Source organism: Pleurodeles waltl, chromosome 9 (assembly GCF_031143425.1).
Source record: "Pleurodeles waltl isolate 20211129_DDA chromosome 9, aPleWal1.hap1.20221129, whole genome shotgun sequence".
Taxonomy (NCBI): Eukaryota; Metazoa; Chordata; class Amphibia; order Caudata; family Salamandridae; genus Pleurodeles; species Pleurodeles waltl.
The window spans coordinates 723341427-723356279 of record NC_090448.1 but is presented as its reverse complement, the minus strand read 5'-3'; positions in this window follow the sequence as shown (position 1 = coordinate 723356279).

The window sequence follows — 14853 nt, the reverse complement described above, 5'->3', positions numbered from 1 at the left end:
CCTACCTGCCCCCTTTTGGTGCAGGGAATATTCGTTAACTTTCTCCCAATATCTGCTTGTAACAAATTTCCTAGCATTATCAGGGATTTGGTCCGGGTATTTCCAATAATGGGGAAGACCCATTTTGTCCCAGGCAATTTTCATCTCTTTCAGCCAGGGGATTTTCTCCAGTGCCTTAGGGGCGGCTATCAACTCTCTTATAGCCAGCCTATATGGTTCAAGTTCAGCAGATTTCCATAATCGGATCCAATAGGAAAGGGGTCTTAAGGCCGCTATGGTTTTAATGCTATTTAAACCAAGGTCAAGCCTTAAAGGGGTCATTGGTGTACCCGTACCGAGCCTGGACACCTGCCTAAGGAAAATATTTTCCTTGGTTTGCAGAATGTCCAGGTTTTTGTGGGATCCCCAAATTTCCGCTCCATATAAGGCCGCTGCTCTAATTTGAGCGTTATAAATCTCCGCAAGAATGTTCAGGGGGGGGCTCGGAGCCTTTCTAGATCTACGGACTAAGGCTCCACCTCTTTGGCCTATGATTAGAGCCCCTTTATCAATAGCTGCCTTCCATTTGCCTGATGTAGATAATCTGAAACCCAAATAATCAAACTCTTCTACTTTCTCCAGTAGGGTCGAATTCATCTCGATATTAACACGCAATCGTTTTTTGGAGGTAGTGAATATCATAAATTTGGTTTTCTTGACATTTACATCTAGACCATAGTCGCTACAGTAAGCACAAAACTGGTTGATCAGATGTTGAATTCCCATTGGCGATTTTGATAGTAGGATCGTGTCATCTGCGTATAGCAGACAAGGGATTTTTGTCCCACCCAGTTTTGGAGAATCATTTAAGCAGTTCTCTAGGTAGTGGATACAATTATTAATGTAGAGCAAAAAAAGAGTAGGTGCCAGAACACAGCCTTGTCTAACTCCTTTTTTAATAGCTACGGGATCAGTCAGCTCGCCCCCCTGTCCACACCTGATTTGGGCAAAGGTATCTTGGTGCAATTGAACTATAAGTTTCAGGAGGCCAAATGGCACTCCCATATTTAATAATGTTGACCACAGAAGATTCCTGGGGATCAGGTCAAATGCGGCTTTTAGATCTATAAAAACCACATAAAGGTTACCCCTCCCCAGGTCTACATTCTTCCATTTTATTGACATAAATCTTAAAGCTTGGTCAACTGTGCTCACTGCGGGTCTGAAACCCGCTTGTAAATCAGAGAGAGCTTTAGACTCAATAATCCATTCCTCAAGATGGGACAGAAGATGTTTCGCATAGATTTTTTGGAAGTTATCGAGGAGACTAATGGGGCGGTAGTTAGCCGGAATGTTTGGATTTCCTTTTTTAAAGATCGGTACAATTTCAGCCCCTTTCCAAGTGGATGGAACTGGAGCTCCCGCTGCAATTGCATTGCAGATAGAATTGAGGTAAGGAGCCCATATGTCAGGTCTAGATTTATATAGATCACCTGGGATTTTGTCTGGGCCAGGTGCCTTCCCCCATTTCAGGGAGTCTATTGCTACTCTAGTTTCGGATAGGGAAAATTAAATTGGAATGATCTCTTGGTTTGTTAAATCATTGGGGGGCCGCAAGGAAACTTCGGGCGGACCTCCATAAAGTTGCCCAAAATGCTCTACCCAAGTTGCTGAGAGGATTGTAGAGCCAGGCGCGGCAGGGGAATCACTGTCATTATCAGCTATTAGTTTCCAGAACCTGGATGTATTATTGGATAAGGCAGAATCCAAAATAGTGGCCCATCTGGCCTCCTCCTAGCTTCTACGTGCCTTTAAACATTCCTTCTTATAAGCCCCCCTGGCTGTTCTCAACGTCACAGCATGGCCTTCTTTAATTGCATCCAAGAGGGCTAGTTGTGCTATTCTGCAAGATTTATTGAACCAAGGGGCATTGTACTTTTTATTGAAGTTGTTAAGAGTCTCTTTTGTAAAAAGTTGTTTTAAAGATTGAAACAGATCAGTGTGGGCTATAAGAAGGCTGTCGCCCTCCTCAGACTCAATGAACCGAGTCATGCGCTCCATTTGATTTGCGAGCAAACTGTAAATAGATGCCAGGTGTTTTGGGGAAGAGATAACAGATTCCCATTTGAGATTGCGTCTATTATTAGTTAAGGCCAGTTGGGAGGCATTTGTCCTGGAGTGGGGCGCTATGAACGAAGGAAAAAGACCTCTGGTTGATAAAATCAGAGGGTCGTGGTCGCTCACAGGCTGCTCATCTACCCTCATATCTACCATGTAACGCCAAAGACGAATATCAAGAAATATATAGTCAATGCGACTGCTGTATTCTCCGCGCCTAAAAGTGGGACGTAAAATAGCATCCGAGTGTGAGCGGCCATTACAGGCTCGGAGGCCATGGGCTAGTGCAATGTCAGCCAATAAGCGCGCAGATTTGTTCAATCTTGGTTTTTTGTTGGAGACTAGCTGGGGGATGCCCCAATGGGCATCCTCTTCTTTACAGATTCCTTGGACTAAAGGATTAGGTTCAAAAGTAACATTGAAGTCTCCTCCAATTAAGACAAGAAGGGAGGGATAACTTTTTAGAAAATAATCCAAATTAGACAGAACGTCCGACTCGGAGTGGGGACTCGCATTCCTGTTATAGATATTAATTAAAAGGAGGGGTTTTCCTTCAGAAATCATTAGCGATAGTGCTTGCAGATCCGGGCAACCTGTATCTATTTCTTCTATCTTGCACCTGAGAGAAGTATTTAGCCACACAAGCAACCCTCCCGAAGGTCTCCCAGAAGATGACTTACGGGCCGAAACCCAATAGCTTTTGAAACCGAGTCTATATTTGGGTTCTAATGCCCAAGTTTCTTGAAAGAGACAGATCAAGTGATCATCAATAAGGTTACCCCAACCTGGACTTTGTAATTTGCTTTCCAATCCAGCTATGTTCCAGCTGAGTACCTTATCGAGATCCTCTGAGCATGAGGACCCAGCTTTATACAGGAAATATAGCGTACTAGGGGGGGAACTGTTAAAGGCCATGGTACTTCCCTCGGTGGATTGGGACCAAGGGAATTCTCGCTCTGTATCTTTAGAACCTCGCTGGATGTAACCCCAACAGCGTTTGAGTTTGGTAAATTGGCCATATGGATAGGCCCCAAGGTATAAGGAGCGTTTGACAGGTTAGAAATGCATTCCTCAGTTGCTTGACATGTTATATTTTTGGGTGATCCCAGGACAACAAAATCTGCCAAGATAAGGGGGGCAGGAGGAGTAGAGATGTTAAAAACAATAGGGCAAATGGTCTCAGCTTCACAATTAGGCAATGCCACATCCGGAGAAGCATCTCCTAGTCAGTCTGCCTCAGAGAAAGAAGATAAAGGACGTCTAGGACCAATTACAGGGGTAGACAGTGTGTGAGTAACCGGACCAACCCTGTATGATGGTGGCGATTGAGTGCTCCAAGACGACATAAAAGGTGGATAAAACACTTGTAGCCTGCAAAGAGAAGTTTTGCCCGTTGTAGGATAAGGTCTGTTAGCATTTAAAAAAAGTCGTTGGACAAGATCGGGGGAATTAAAATTAATGACAATACAGTCCCCTGAACCGATCTTCGCTAGAGGGCCCACCCACCCTACCCTTCTCACCATCAATACTGAGGATGACATGGAAAGAGCGAACCCCGCATTCACATGCAACCAGTGAATAACCTTGTTTTTGAGTTCGATAAAAGATTCAGAAAAGTGAGGTTTGAGTTCAGGAACATTTGATATTATGAGGACATAAGGGCATGATTCTGGTGGTAAATGGAGCGCTTTTGGTTCTCGGGAGTCCCTGCTCGTAACCTTCTTTTGGTGTACTGGATGTGGTAATTCCCTGATAGGGATGCCGTCTCCCGAAATAGTTGCTGGATTATTCCATAAGACGGTTCCTTTTGATAGGGAGGCTAAAGCCATATGAGGTTTGCTCATCAGGGTACTAGAAATTTTGGCAGAACTTGGCCAGTCGTGATTTAGAATGGGAGGAAAATTTTTGGGTGTTTGGCCAGTGTGTCTATTGGCAATAATAGAGTCATGATTAGGTTGAATTTCTACAGGTAAAGAAATTGTTGGTATTTGCCTAGTCGTAAGACTTTCAAGTTTGTCCTCGATTATTTGAAGACGGTTGGAAATAGGAAGAAGTAGTTTTGAGAGCTCATCTCTTATGAGATCCCTAATAAACTCGTTTGCATAGGGAATGTTGATATTGTGTGAGGAAATTGATGCCATATCTTTAATAGAGGGTTGGGCCGAGTTAGAGGGACTCAAGGTCCTAGATCGTTTATTCTTGGGTACAGGTTCCCTTCGCTTCCTTTTCCCTTTAGTATTAGATTCAGTTAAAGTAAGGGAACCTTCTATTGGAGGATGCTGGGCCAACAAAAATGGTGAGGCACAAATGGCAGTTGCAGTTGAAGTATCGTCAAGGATCTCTTGAGGAATTTTGGGCGGAGAAGGGGAAGGGATAATCGGTACAGACTGAAGCTCTAATCGCGGGTGGGGCTGTGAGGCTGGGCTATCATGGGCTAAACTAATAGATGCAGAAGGAGGGGCAGCAAGGCGTCGTTGCACTAATTCTATTTCTCTTTCGAGTTCCCCAACGGCCTTTTGTAAAAAACCGTCTAGGGTTTTGTTAGAATGCTGTTTCCCATCTGAGCCCCCCCCACGTCGTCTGCCCATTTTACTAAAAACCAGGGGCCTTTAATAAGCTCCTGATTAATGGTAATACTGAGGCCTTTGGAACCCAACTTCTACCCCAAGCAAGCGTTAAATAAACTTCTCAAACCCTGCTAATTGCGGATCTCACGGACAAAACTGCAATCAAAGACCCAAATGCATATATGTATATGTGGTTTGGCCCAACCACTTATCATGAACAAGCAAACACAGGGCGAGAAATGGAAGGTGAGTTATAACCCCTTGACCTCCTACCACCCACCAAAAGACGTATTTCGGTTAGAGAGTATGTGGGGAATTAGTGGGAAATTCAACTGGAAACACAGCGGGCAAGCAAAAGCTGATTAATATTGGTAGTTGTCCGCTAGCTTGATGGAGGCCTGGTGCTTGGTGGGAAAAGCTACCCCTACGCAATAAAAATAAGCTTGAATTTGTCCTTCGGGCAGTCAAAAACAAAATGGTTATCTGGGACCACAGATTGAAGCAGATATCAGAGGGGTGGCCCTGCCCTGCCTCTTCCTGGCAATGACGGGCAAGGACGGGCCCGCCCTTGGCCCGGGCTTCGCCCGGGCGCCGCCCGCGCGCGTCCCGCGGAGCGGGAGCGCTCACTGGTTTTTAAAGGGCTCCTGCCCTGATTGGAAAGGCAGCACACAGCTGCTGCCCGCCTCCTCTATCCCACGAAAGTGTTCGGCGCGTCCCGCGGAGCGGGAGCGCTCACTGGTTTTTAAAGGGCTCCTGCCCTGATTGGAAAGGCAGCACACAGCTGCTGCCCGCCTCCTCTATCCCACGAAAGTGTTCGGCGCGTCCCCTCCATGTTCCTCCATCTAACAGTTGGATCCCTGTGCTACTCACCCAAGAAGGTCTGCCAGATAGTAGTGGTATGTTGCATGTTTCACAACCTGGCCCTCAGATGCCACTTGCCTTTTCTGCAGGAGAAGGAGGCTGAAGATGCCCGTGTGCCAGCAATGGACCCTGTGGACAGTGAAGATGAGACTGCAGAGAATGAGGATAAGGACAACAGAACATCAGTGATCAAACAATACTTCCAATGACACACAGGTAAGACAGTGTTAATTCACTTTTCAATTACATTTGTTTGAATCTCTGTGGCACTGACATGCTGTTTTCCCCACTTCTATGACCACTTACTGTACCCTTTGGCAATTCATTTTGCAGATGTTGGAGACCTCACGTATGCTCCTGGTGTGATCACTGCAGCCAGCTACAGGTCATTAATCTATGCTCATTTTCTGTACAGTTGAATTGCAATGTTTGTACCTGACTAAATGAATACATACTTAAAAAATTTGACATACTACAAACTTCTTTTTTTTCCCAGGGTGTTTATTAAAGTGCTAAAATATTGAGGGGCAAGTGCAATGGGATGGGATGATGATGGAAGAAAGTCCAGGGTATTGTTCCAGTCTGTTTGTAGCACCGGTGCATTGTCAAGAGGACATAGGAAGGGGAGCAATGGCAGGTCAAGGTGGACAGGTTGACAGTGTGGGACCCAATGGTGACAATCAGGAGAGTCTCATTTCCTGCCAGGGTTCTTGGCAAGTGTCTCTGGCTTCTGTCTGGATCACAGGGAAAGTTTGCGGGGTGGTTCTCCTTCTGCAGGGGGAGGGGTGCTGGTGGCCTGTGAGTACTGTGGCGGGGCCACCTGTCCACCAGCAGCAGCAGAGGTGGAAGGCTGTTCAGACGTCTGGCTAGTGGCAGGGGCCCGCTGTTGTGTGACTGCCTCCCTCATAATATTGGCCATGTCTGACAGCACCCCTGCTATGGAGATCAGGATGTTGTTGATGGCCTGCAACTCCTCCCTGATCCCCTGGTACTGTCCCTCCTGCAGCCGCCTGTTCTCCTGCACATTGTCCAGGATCTGGCCCATCGTGTCCTGGGAATATTGATATGCTCCCAGGATCTCTGCAAGTGCCTCCTGGAGGGTCGGTTCCCTGGGCCTATCCTCCCCCTGGCACACAGCACTTCTCCCAGTTTCCCTATTGGCCTGTGCCTCTGTCCCCTGTACTGTGTGCCCACTGCCACTGACCACAGGTCCCTGATTGTCATGGGTATGAGGTGTGCCCTGGGGTCCCTGGAGAGGTGGACACACTGCTGATTGACATGTCCTGGGGACAGAGGTATGGGTATGCTGTGGTGGTGTTTCCTGATGGGGGAGGCTCTGTGGTGGTGTGTGACTGGGCCTGGGTAACCGGCTGTCCAGAGGTCCCTGATGAGCTAGGTTGGTCATTCAGATCCTGAAGACCAGGGTTGCTGTCATCACTGTGGGCCTCTTCTGTTGGGAGACTGGATATTGCTGGCACCTCCTCTCTGCTGACATTGGTTGGGGTACCTGTGGGGATGTAAATGATGTGTTATGGTTTCTGTGTCTGACATATTGTGCATCCATGGCTTGCCCTCTTTGGTTGTATTTGCCCTGGCAGCTTTCACTTGTGTACTTTGATGTATGCTGAGATGATTTGTTCTCTATAGTGTGCATACTTTAGTGATGAGTGTCCATGCAGGGGTGTGAGTGGTGTCCATGCATTGGTAGAGCATGCAGGGCATGGCACTGGGATAAGTGAGATGTGATGGTGGGTTGTGTGGGATGGAGTGGAGTGATGGGAGTGAGGGTGGGGGTATGTGATGGCATGTAGGAGGGCAATAGTAGTAGAGAGTTGACTTACCAGAGTCCAGTCCTCCTCCTACTCCGTCCAGGCCCTCAGGATGCATGGTTGCCAAGACCTGTTCCTCCCATGCTGTTAGTTGTGGGGGAGGAGGTGGGGGTCCACCCCCAGTCCTCTGTACAGTGAGCTGGTGTCTTGCTGCAATGGAACGTGCCTTCCCCCATAGGTCATTCAACTTCTTCCTGATGTCATCCCTAGTTCTTTGGTGCTGTCCCACGGCGTTGACCCTGTCCACGATTCTCTGCCATACCCCCCATCTTCCTAGCTATCGATATCTGCTGCACCTGTGCTCCAAATAGCTGTGGCTCTACCTTGATGATTTCCTACACCATGACCCTAAGCTCCTCCTCTGTGAAGCGGGGGTGTCTTTGTGGTACCATGGTTGTTGTGTGAGGTGTGTAGGTGTGGGTGTGTTGGGTAATGTGTTGGGGTGTGTGATGTGCGATACGTGAGTGCTGTATAGATGTGAGTAGTGTGTGGCTCTGGTTGTGTCTGTGGTCTTGCTGTCTATCTGCTGGCAATTGTTTATAATGGTAAAAGGGTTGTGGGTAATGTGGCTGAGTATTTTATAGAGGTGTGAGTGGGTGCGTGTGGTGTGTGGATGGGTGTCAGGTGTGTGTTGTTTGAATTGTTCAATGTGGTGTTGTTTTGTTTGTGTGTGTCCATTTTGAGCACGGCGGTGTGTACTGCCAATGGTTTACCGCCATTGAATGTCCGCTGTGGCGATTCGTGGGTCATAATGCAGTGGGCGTAGTTCTGTTGGCGGAAAGGTGTGGGTTTTGATACCACCACTTTATCACTGACCTTTGGTGTGGCAGATTTGTGTATGTGGCTGAATAGTGACGGATTGGTGTATGTGTGTCATAATATGGTGAACGGATAGCCTCCGCGGTAAGTTGGCAGCAGTCAATGTGCCAGTAAATGGGATTTACCGCCAATGTCATAATGAGGGCCATAGTGCTTAAAAAATACAAAACAACATTGGATATCACCAGTAGATTTTCCTGCCAGAACTTAACTCATGAAAGTCGGGACCAGAGTGCATTCTCATTTGGCTCACAAAAACGCTTCTGCTGTTTGCCCCAATGCTATAAGAACAGCCCAGGGCTGTTCTCAGCCTGTGTAACATCAACATTGCATGATATTGATCCGTAGGCGTTGTCTGGTGTGGATGACATCTATCTCATGGATGACAACCTCAACATTATTTTGCCAGGGTCGATTGGATCGTTCTAGGATTCGCACCCCTTGGTTACAAATTCCATTTCAGGAAAAAACTAAAATAGCCTTTCTCAGTGTATTTTTCCTGGGATATGAGCTATCAAACGAGGGCAAGAGCCTGGCCCGCACTTTTTTGAGAAGTGTGCTGAACTCCAGCCACCAAATACAATCAAGAAACTACAGTCTTTACTTGGTTTCTTTAACTATGGCAGAACATACATTCCTGACTATGCACAACGTATCAAGCCACTGTATGACTTAATATGCCCAGATTTTTCTAGCAGACACTGGACAGTAGAACACTCATGCATCCTTAGACGATTACAACAGGACATGCTAGAAGCAAAGCACTTGCACACCTGTAACAACAAAACAAATGTGGTCATCAGAATAATTGCTGGTGCCATTAGGTTCACTTATGTCACCTTTAACGAAGGCGACACAGTGCCCATAGCATATAAATCACATTTATATTCCAATGCAGAACAATGCTTTGCACCCACAGAAAAGATTCTGACTGCAGTACAGATGGCTGCCATCAAGGAGAGGCCACTTGCCCAAGGGAAATGCATTATTGTTGTTACCTCAGTGCCAGCCTTAGAGGCCGTCACCAAAGCAAGCATTCCTAATGCTAAAGCATTACATCCACCCTGGATTCAGTGGGCAACCTCCCTGACTGCCACGGATGTTTATTACATCTTTGATCCAAAACTTCAGAAACAAGAATTTCTCCAATACGAACAGGAATACCCTGCACCAGTAGACATCCTGCCGCTTGACAGATACCATACTGTCATATACACTGATGGTTCAGCACAACCAGCTGTAGATACTAAACATGAATACTCAGCTGCTTGTGCAGCCATGAGCGGAATGATGAAGGATGGTATATTCCATCCTCACAATACCTACACGCAGACCCTGGGGGACTGCACAGCCTAGCTAGCTGAACTCAAAGCCCTTATCCTAGCACTAGAACATACGGGTCCAGGACACCTCACTCTGATTGTCTGTGATTAGTACTACTGTGTCCAGTCCTACAATGATACCCTTAATCCTTGGCGATTGAACGGGTTCAAAGACTCAAAAAAGAACACCAAAAAACACAGACAGAACTCTGTGGGGAAGGGTGGCTGATCTTAAGGAAAAGCTACCAAGTGCTCATATATTCCATACATTGGGTCACCAACGTGTAGATGTACACATTATTGGCAACACTTTGGCTGATGAAACTGCCAAATTAGCATTAGCTATGACTTCTGTTGCTGCAGTGACTCGTTCTCAGACAAGATTGGATGATCAAATTTTGGCTGCCATGAAAGCTTCAGCTGAAGGTAAGCCTCTCCCAAGAGCATACCCTACAAAATACTTTTACTACATCAGTGCATAGAATGGAGATCGAGTAATACCTAACCAAGACCAGAGATTAGATCTAATAAAAGCAGCGCATGAGGGTGTTGCCTCTGCCTATGCTGGTATTGCGGCCACAATAACACTCTTAGAGAAACACTTCTGGTGGCCAGGTATATACAAACAGGCGAAGCACGATGCCCTTTGTTGTGACATTTGCCAGCAAATTAAGGGCTCCATCAAACGCCCCCTTCAGACATCCCACTTAGTGTCCATCAGGCCACTACAATGTGTGTACCTGGACCATTGTGGTCACCTTCAACCTGATGGTGAATACAAATACATATTAGTTGCTCTATATTCTTTTTCTAGATTCCTGTGGGTATGGCCACAGTGGTCGGCTGATGCTCGAACTGGTATAAAAGACTTGATGATCTTTATCAGTACATATGCGGTTATAGCATTTCATTCGAAACAGGGCCCTGCCTTTGTCTTTAAGGCATTCAGGGACACAATGGGGGCGATGGGTGTTGAAACTCCATTGTTCCTCACCCTACCATCCTGAGGGAAATTTACTTGTGAAAAGGAGGAACCAGATCTAAAGCAGACCTTAACAACTAAAATTTTAGGTTCTAGCCGCAGCTGGCTTCATCACCTATATGGAGTCCAGATAGCACTAAATAATCTGCCTAGAAGGTCCTTGGGAGGACGCACTCACTATGAGGCTCTCTTTGGGATACCTATGTATGTCCTTGATCTAGATGGCCCTGGTTTGGTTGCAGCAGATACATCTTTTGACATAAATGAATGTCTCACTGTCTTACACGAGTTTCAGCAATTTCGAGATGATAAATCATCCGTCAGTGCTGCCACCTTAGGAATAAAGGATTTTCCAACAACTTCAATTGGCTGGATTCCTAAAGTCAGGGATCTAGTTTGTGAGAAGATCGTTGTGAAGAAGGAATTCAACCCATCCTACAGAGCACCAGTCCAAGTCTTGGGAATACAAGGTGCCAGAACTGTCATCCTGCCTCTGCTGCCTGGTTTCTAAGTAAACAGATTTGTCTACATTGACAAAATCAAACTTCATCATGTGGCCAATCCTGCACAGTAGACCCAGAGGTCCCTTGGGTAGTTTATGGTCCCCTCTCACTACCCAACAGGACATACCTCTTCAAAGAAGAAGCAAAAACACTTCTGACAACAACAGCATGTACAACGATGCTACAAATGCCTCCTCGAGCATGGGGAGGAAGGAAAATGAGCTTTTGCTGATTCCTATTACCACTTCAATGACAACACCTGTCCAATATGTGGCTGTCTTCTACTTCAACACAACACAAACTGACTACATCATGTACTACGTGCCTCCACGCAAAGTAGATCCATTCACCAGTAATGCAGTGGCTCTTGTGTTCGCAGGGACTGCTTCTGGTTGTTTCATTGACCTTGATGATTTTTCCTCAACTTCATTTGCACCTGCTATTGAAAAGGTTTCAAAGATACGTAAGTTGTACATATGGCTTGAGAATAACTATTAAAAGTATCCATGGAACTATCTGTGGATATTTCTGACATTGCTTTCCTTTCTATTATGGATTGGTTTTGTGACTGTTTTCTTTCTCCTTATAAATGGTCATTATCTTCCTGAATGCTCTTCTGTCGAGCTAGTGAATGAAGTTCTCATTCCATATCTTTCCTCACATAAGGTCCAAATAGACTTGTCCCTTGTGAACATTTCACAGTACCAATTCCAGATGGTACTGTGTGGCATAAAGTTCCATTTGATATACATACCGCCCTACTTAGGTCATTCAAATGCCATATGTCTTTAAGATTTCAATGACTGATGTAATTACACCTGGTGTTGTTTCCGACAACTAGGATGTTCAAACAGTTGATTCCATGTTAGCTGAATGTAAGGATTAAACTGTATTTGAAAGGGACGATGTGTACACTAACACAAAGAATTATGGGGAAATGTTCTGTTATGATAACTGGGGACATTACACACTGGGAACACTGTTCAGCTCTACCTGTGGGGAGCCCAAAACATCATTCAGACATATTTTTCTGGGCATGACGTTAAGAACACAGAGTCATACTATTTCAAGTCACCACCTTCTAAAATTAGGAAAATGTTGCTAATAAAAACAAAATTGATTTATTCAGATTCCTTTATTTCGCGACTTGCAGTTGAAGGCTACAAATACTGGAAGAAAACTCTAGATGTAAAGAGTGTATGGGGAACACAAGATTGGCAAAGTCAGGGTAAGGAAGCTTTATTTAGAGGGTGCTTTATTCCTGTGCAAATTGTCTTTTTAAATGATACAATTCCACAGACATCCTGTCGAAGATTAGCAAAAATGAAGGAAATGAATGCACCCAGTATCCCCACACCGGCAAAATTCACCAATTGGCAGTCCTTCCTGAATATCACTGAGGAAAAACTAGATGCAAAGGTTCAGGCTGGTACCTAGAATTTTTCTTTTTTCAGTGCCGGCGGGTGGTTATTCTGGTCAATAGACACAAATGGGTGTCAGGCGCGCTTTATGAATTCCTCAGGGAGTTTCAAGATTAGCAGGCCGGACCCAAGCTTTTTCTCGGGTCAACACTTGAGTATAGTTCCTACATACGGTGTGGGTAAAGTTTGCCAATAGTGGTTACAGACTAACACCCTAGCAGCAGTTAAGGAACATCTTAATACTCTTTCTGAAGATATAGACTTGCAGGACATCTTGTTTTGTCCAAGAAATGCACGCTCTAAAAGATTCATCTATGCCATATTCAATGAGATCTGAAAGCTTTCTCAAATGGAAACTGCTACACATATAAGGCAGATTCATAAAGAGCCTTTGGAAAAGGCTTTACCTGTTGTCGATAATGGCATGAATACTCTGTCCAACAGGATTTATTCCTTAATATCATAGGGCCTCATTACAACATTGGTGGGCAGCAACCGCTGCTGCCAAGTTGTAACTGCTGTGCGGCCGCCAAAGCAGCCGCACTCCCGCCGTGCCCATTATGACATCCCCGCCTGGCCGGCGGGCGGAAACAGAGTTTCCGGCCGCAGGCCCAGCAGGGATGTGGGCCGCAACATGGGAGCCGACTCCAGATGGAGCCGGCGGTGTTGCGGCTGTGAGACGGGTGCAGCTGCACCTGTCGCACTTTTCGCAGTGTGGGGCTGTGCCTGGGGGCCCCTGCACTGCCAATGCCAATGGAAAGGCTGGCGGGAAGGGGACTGGTAATCCCCTGGGCAGCGTTGCCCTGGCGGATTAAAACCACTGGGACCACAGTGGCGGAAAACCGCCAGTCCCTGCGGTGCGACCGCGGCGCTTCCGCCACCGTCGAAATAGGCAGAATTGCACCACCAGCCTGTTGCAGTGCAATCGCCAAAACAGCCCTGGCGGTCTTTGACCACCAGGGTTGTAATGAGGTCCATAGTGTCATCTGCGATTGACATAATTCAGAATGACATGTCCTTTCTACACCATGGACAAAGTCAGCTGCGTTCCATAAAGTAGTAAGGTTGGACATTACAGCTTCTGAAAAATGGCCACGTTCCATGGAAGTACATTAACAGTAGTGACCTATTTGCTGCTTTTAATTTATCCAGGGAACAACAGACAATGGCTAAAAGTGAAGCGAGTTTCACCATGCTTCACACTGAAAAGTTAGAAAAGTTGCCTTTCACGGGTGCAACAGTCCATCGACAGTATGGCTCGTACATGGCATTATAAATCTGTCCATTTCCACTTTTCGTTTTTCGAAATGCTTGAAACATCCTGCTGTGGGCAGATATGAGTGGCTAGGCGATAGCTATATTAAAGAAGAGTGGGAGTTGCCCTTTGAATATAAATGCCTGAACGGCGAAACAGAGGTCTTTCTTAGTGGAAGCAAATGTGAGACTACTGTTAGTCATTCTATGATTTGCAAACAGGTGTCCCTTCATGGCCTTTGCAATGCAGGGGTTGCAAACTTGGCCTGTTTTCTGAAGGGTACTCCACTCCCTTTGATTCGTCCAGCATTTCATGTACTTTTGATTGGAAGTTATGTGGTACTGAAGGAACAAAGCTGTTGCGGTATTAGAACTGGAACTGCCTACGCAATTCAGTCTCTAAGATTGTAACATGTTGTGGACATGTTTTATTCCCCCTTATACAAGAGATAAGAGTAGCAGAAATATGGCCTCACATTGATCCTAATAATGTAAAATGTGACAAGCTGAGCAGATTAAAGGCGCTACTGTTCCAGAAGCAATTTGCAGTGACTTTGGCTAGAGAGATGTATGCTCTCCTGGTAGCAAGATCATCAGCCGAGATACAATCCCTATTAAATATCAACTTCCCCAAGCACTTTGGAGAGCTGGTATCCAGATATTCAACGTTTCGAGCACAACAGGGATGGTGCATTTCTTTAAGGCTGTTGGGTCTGGATTTGTGTCCATCTTCCAGACTGTTTTTGGAGTAATTCCTTCAGCTATCCATTCACTCTTTTCCAGTGTGTTTGGCGGCTTCCTTGTGACTTTGGCATTGATTGGCGGGTTACAGCTGCTGTTGTTCCTGATGCACAGTGGTTGTGCCTTCCCAGCTAAGCGGAGTGATGGAGCTACTACCACCAGTCCAACTGTGTCATGATCACATGGTACAGTTCTTTCATGCTCCATTGCTGGAAGTAATGGAGCATGATTGGTCATTGTCATTCTGACCAGTCCTATGATGTGTGCAACCAGTTTTTCATTGCACCTGCTGCCTCTTCGAATATCTACCTTCGTTGTGAGTGGCTTGCTGTTCCGTCAGTGCCTCCTGTAGACAAAGAACTGCTGATGTTCCCAATGAGGGTTCATTCACAGTCGTGCGCCATGAGACTGAGGCTGATTTACAAGGCCACTTACAAGGCGCCCTTGGTGGACTGCC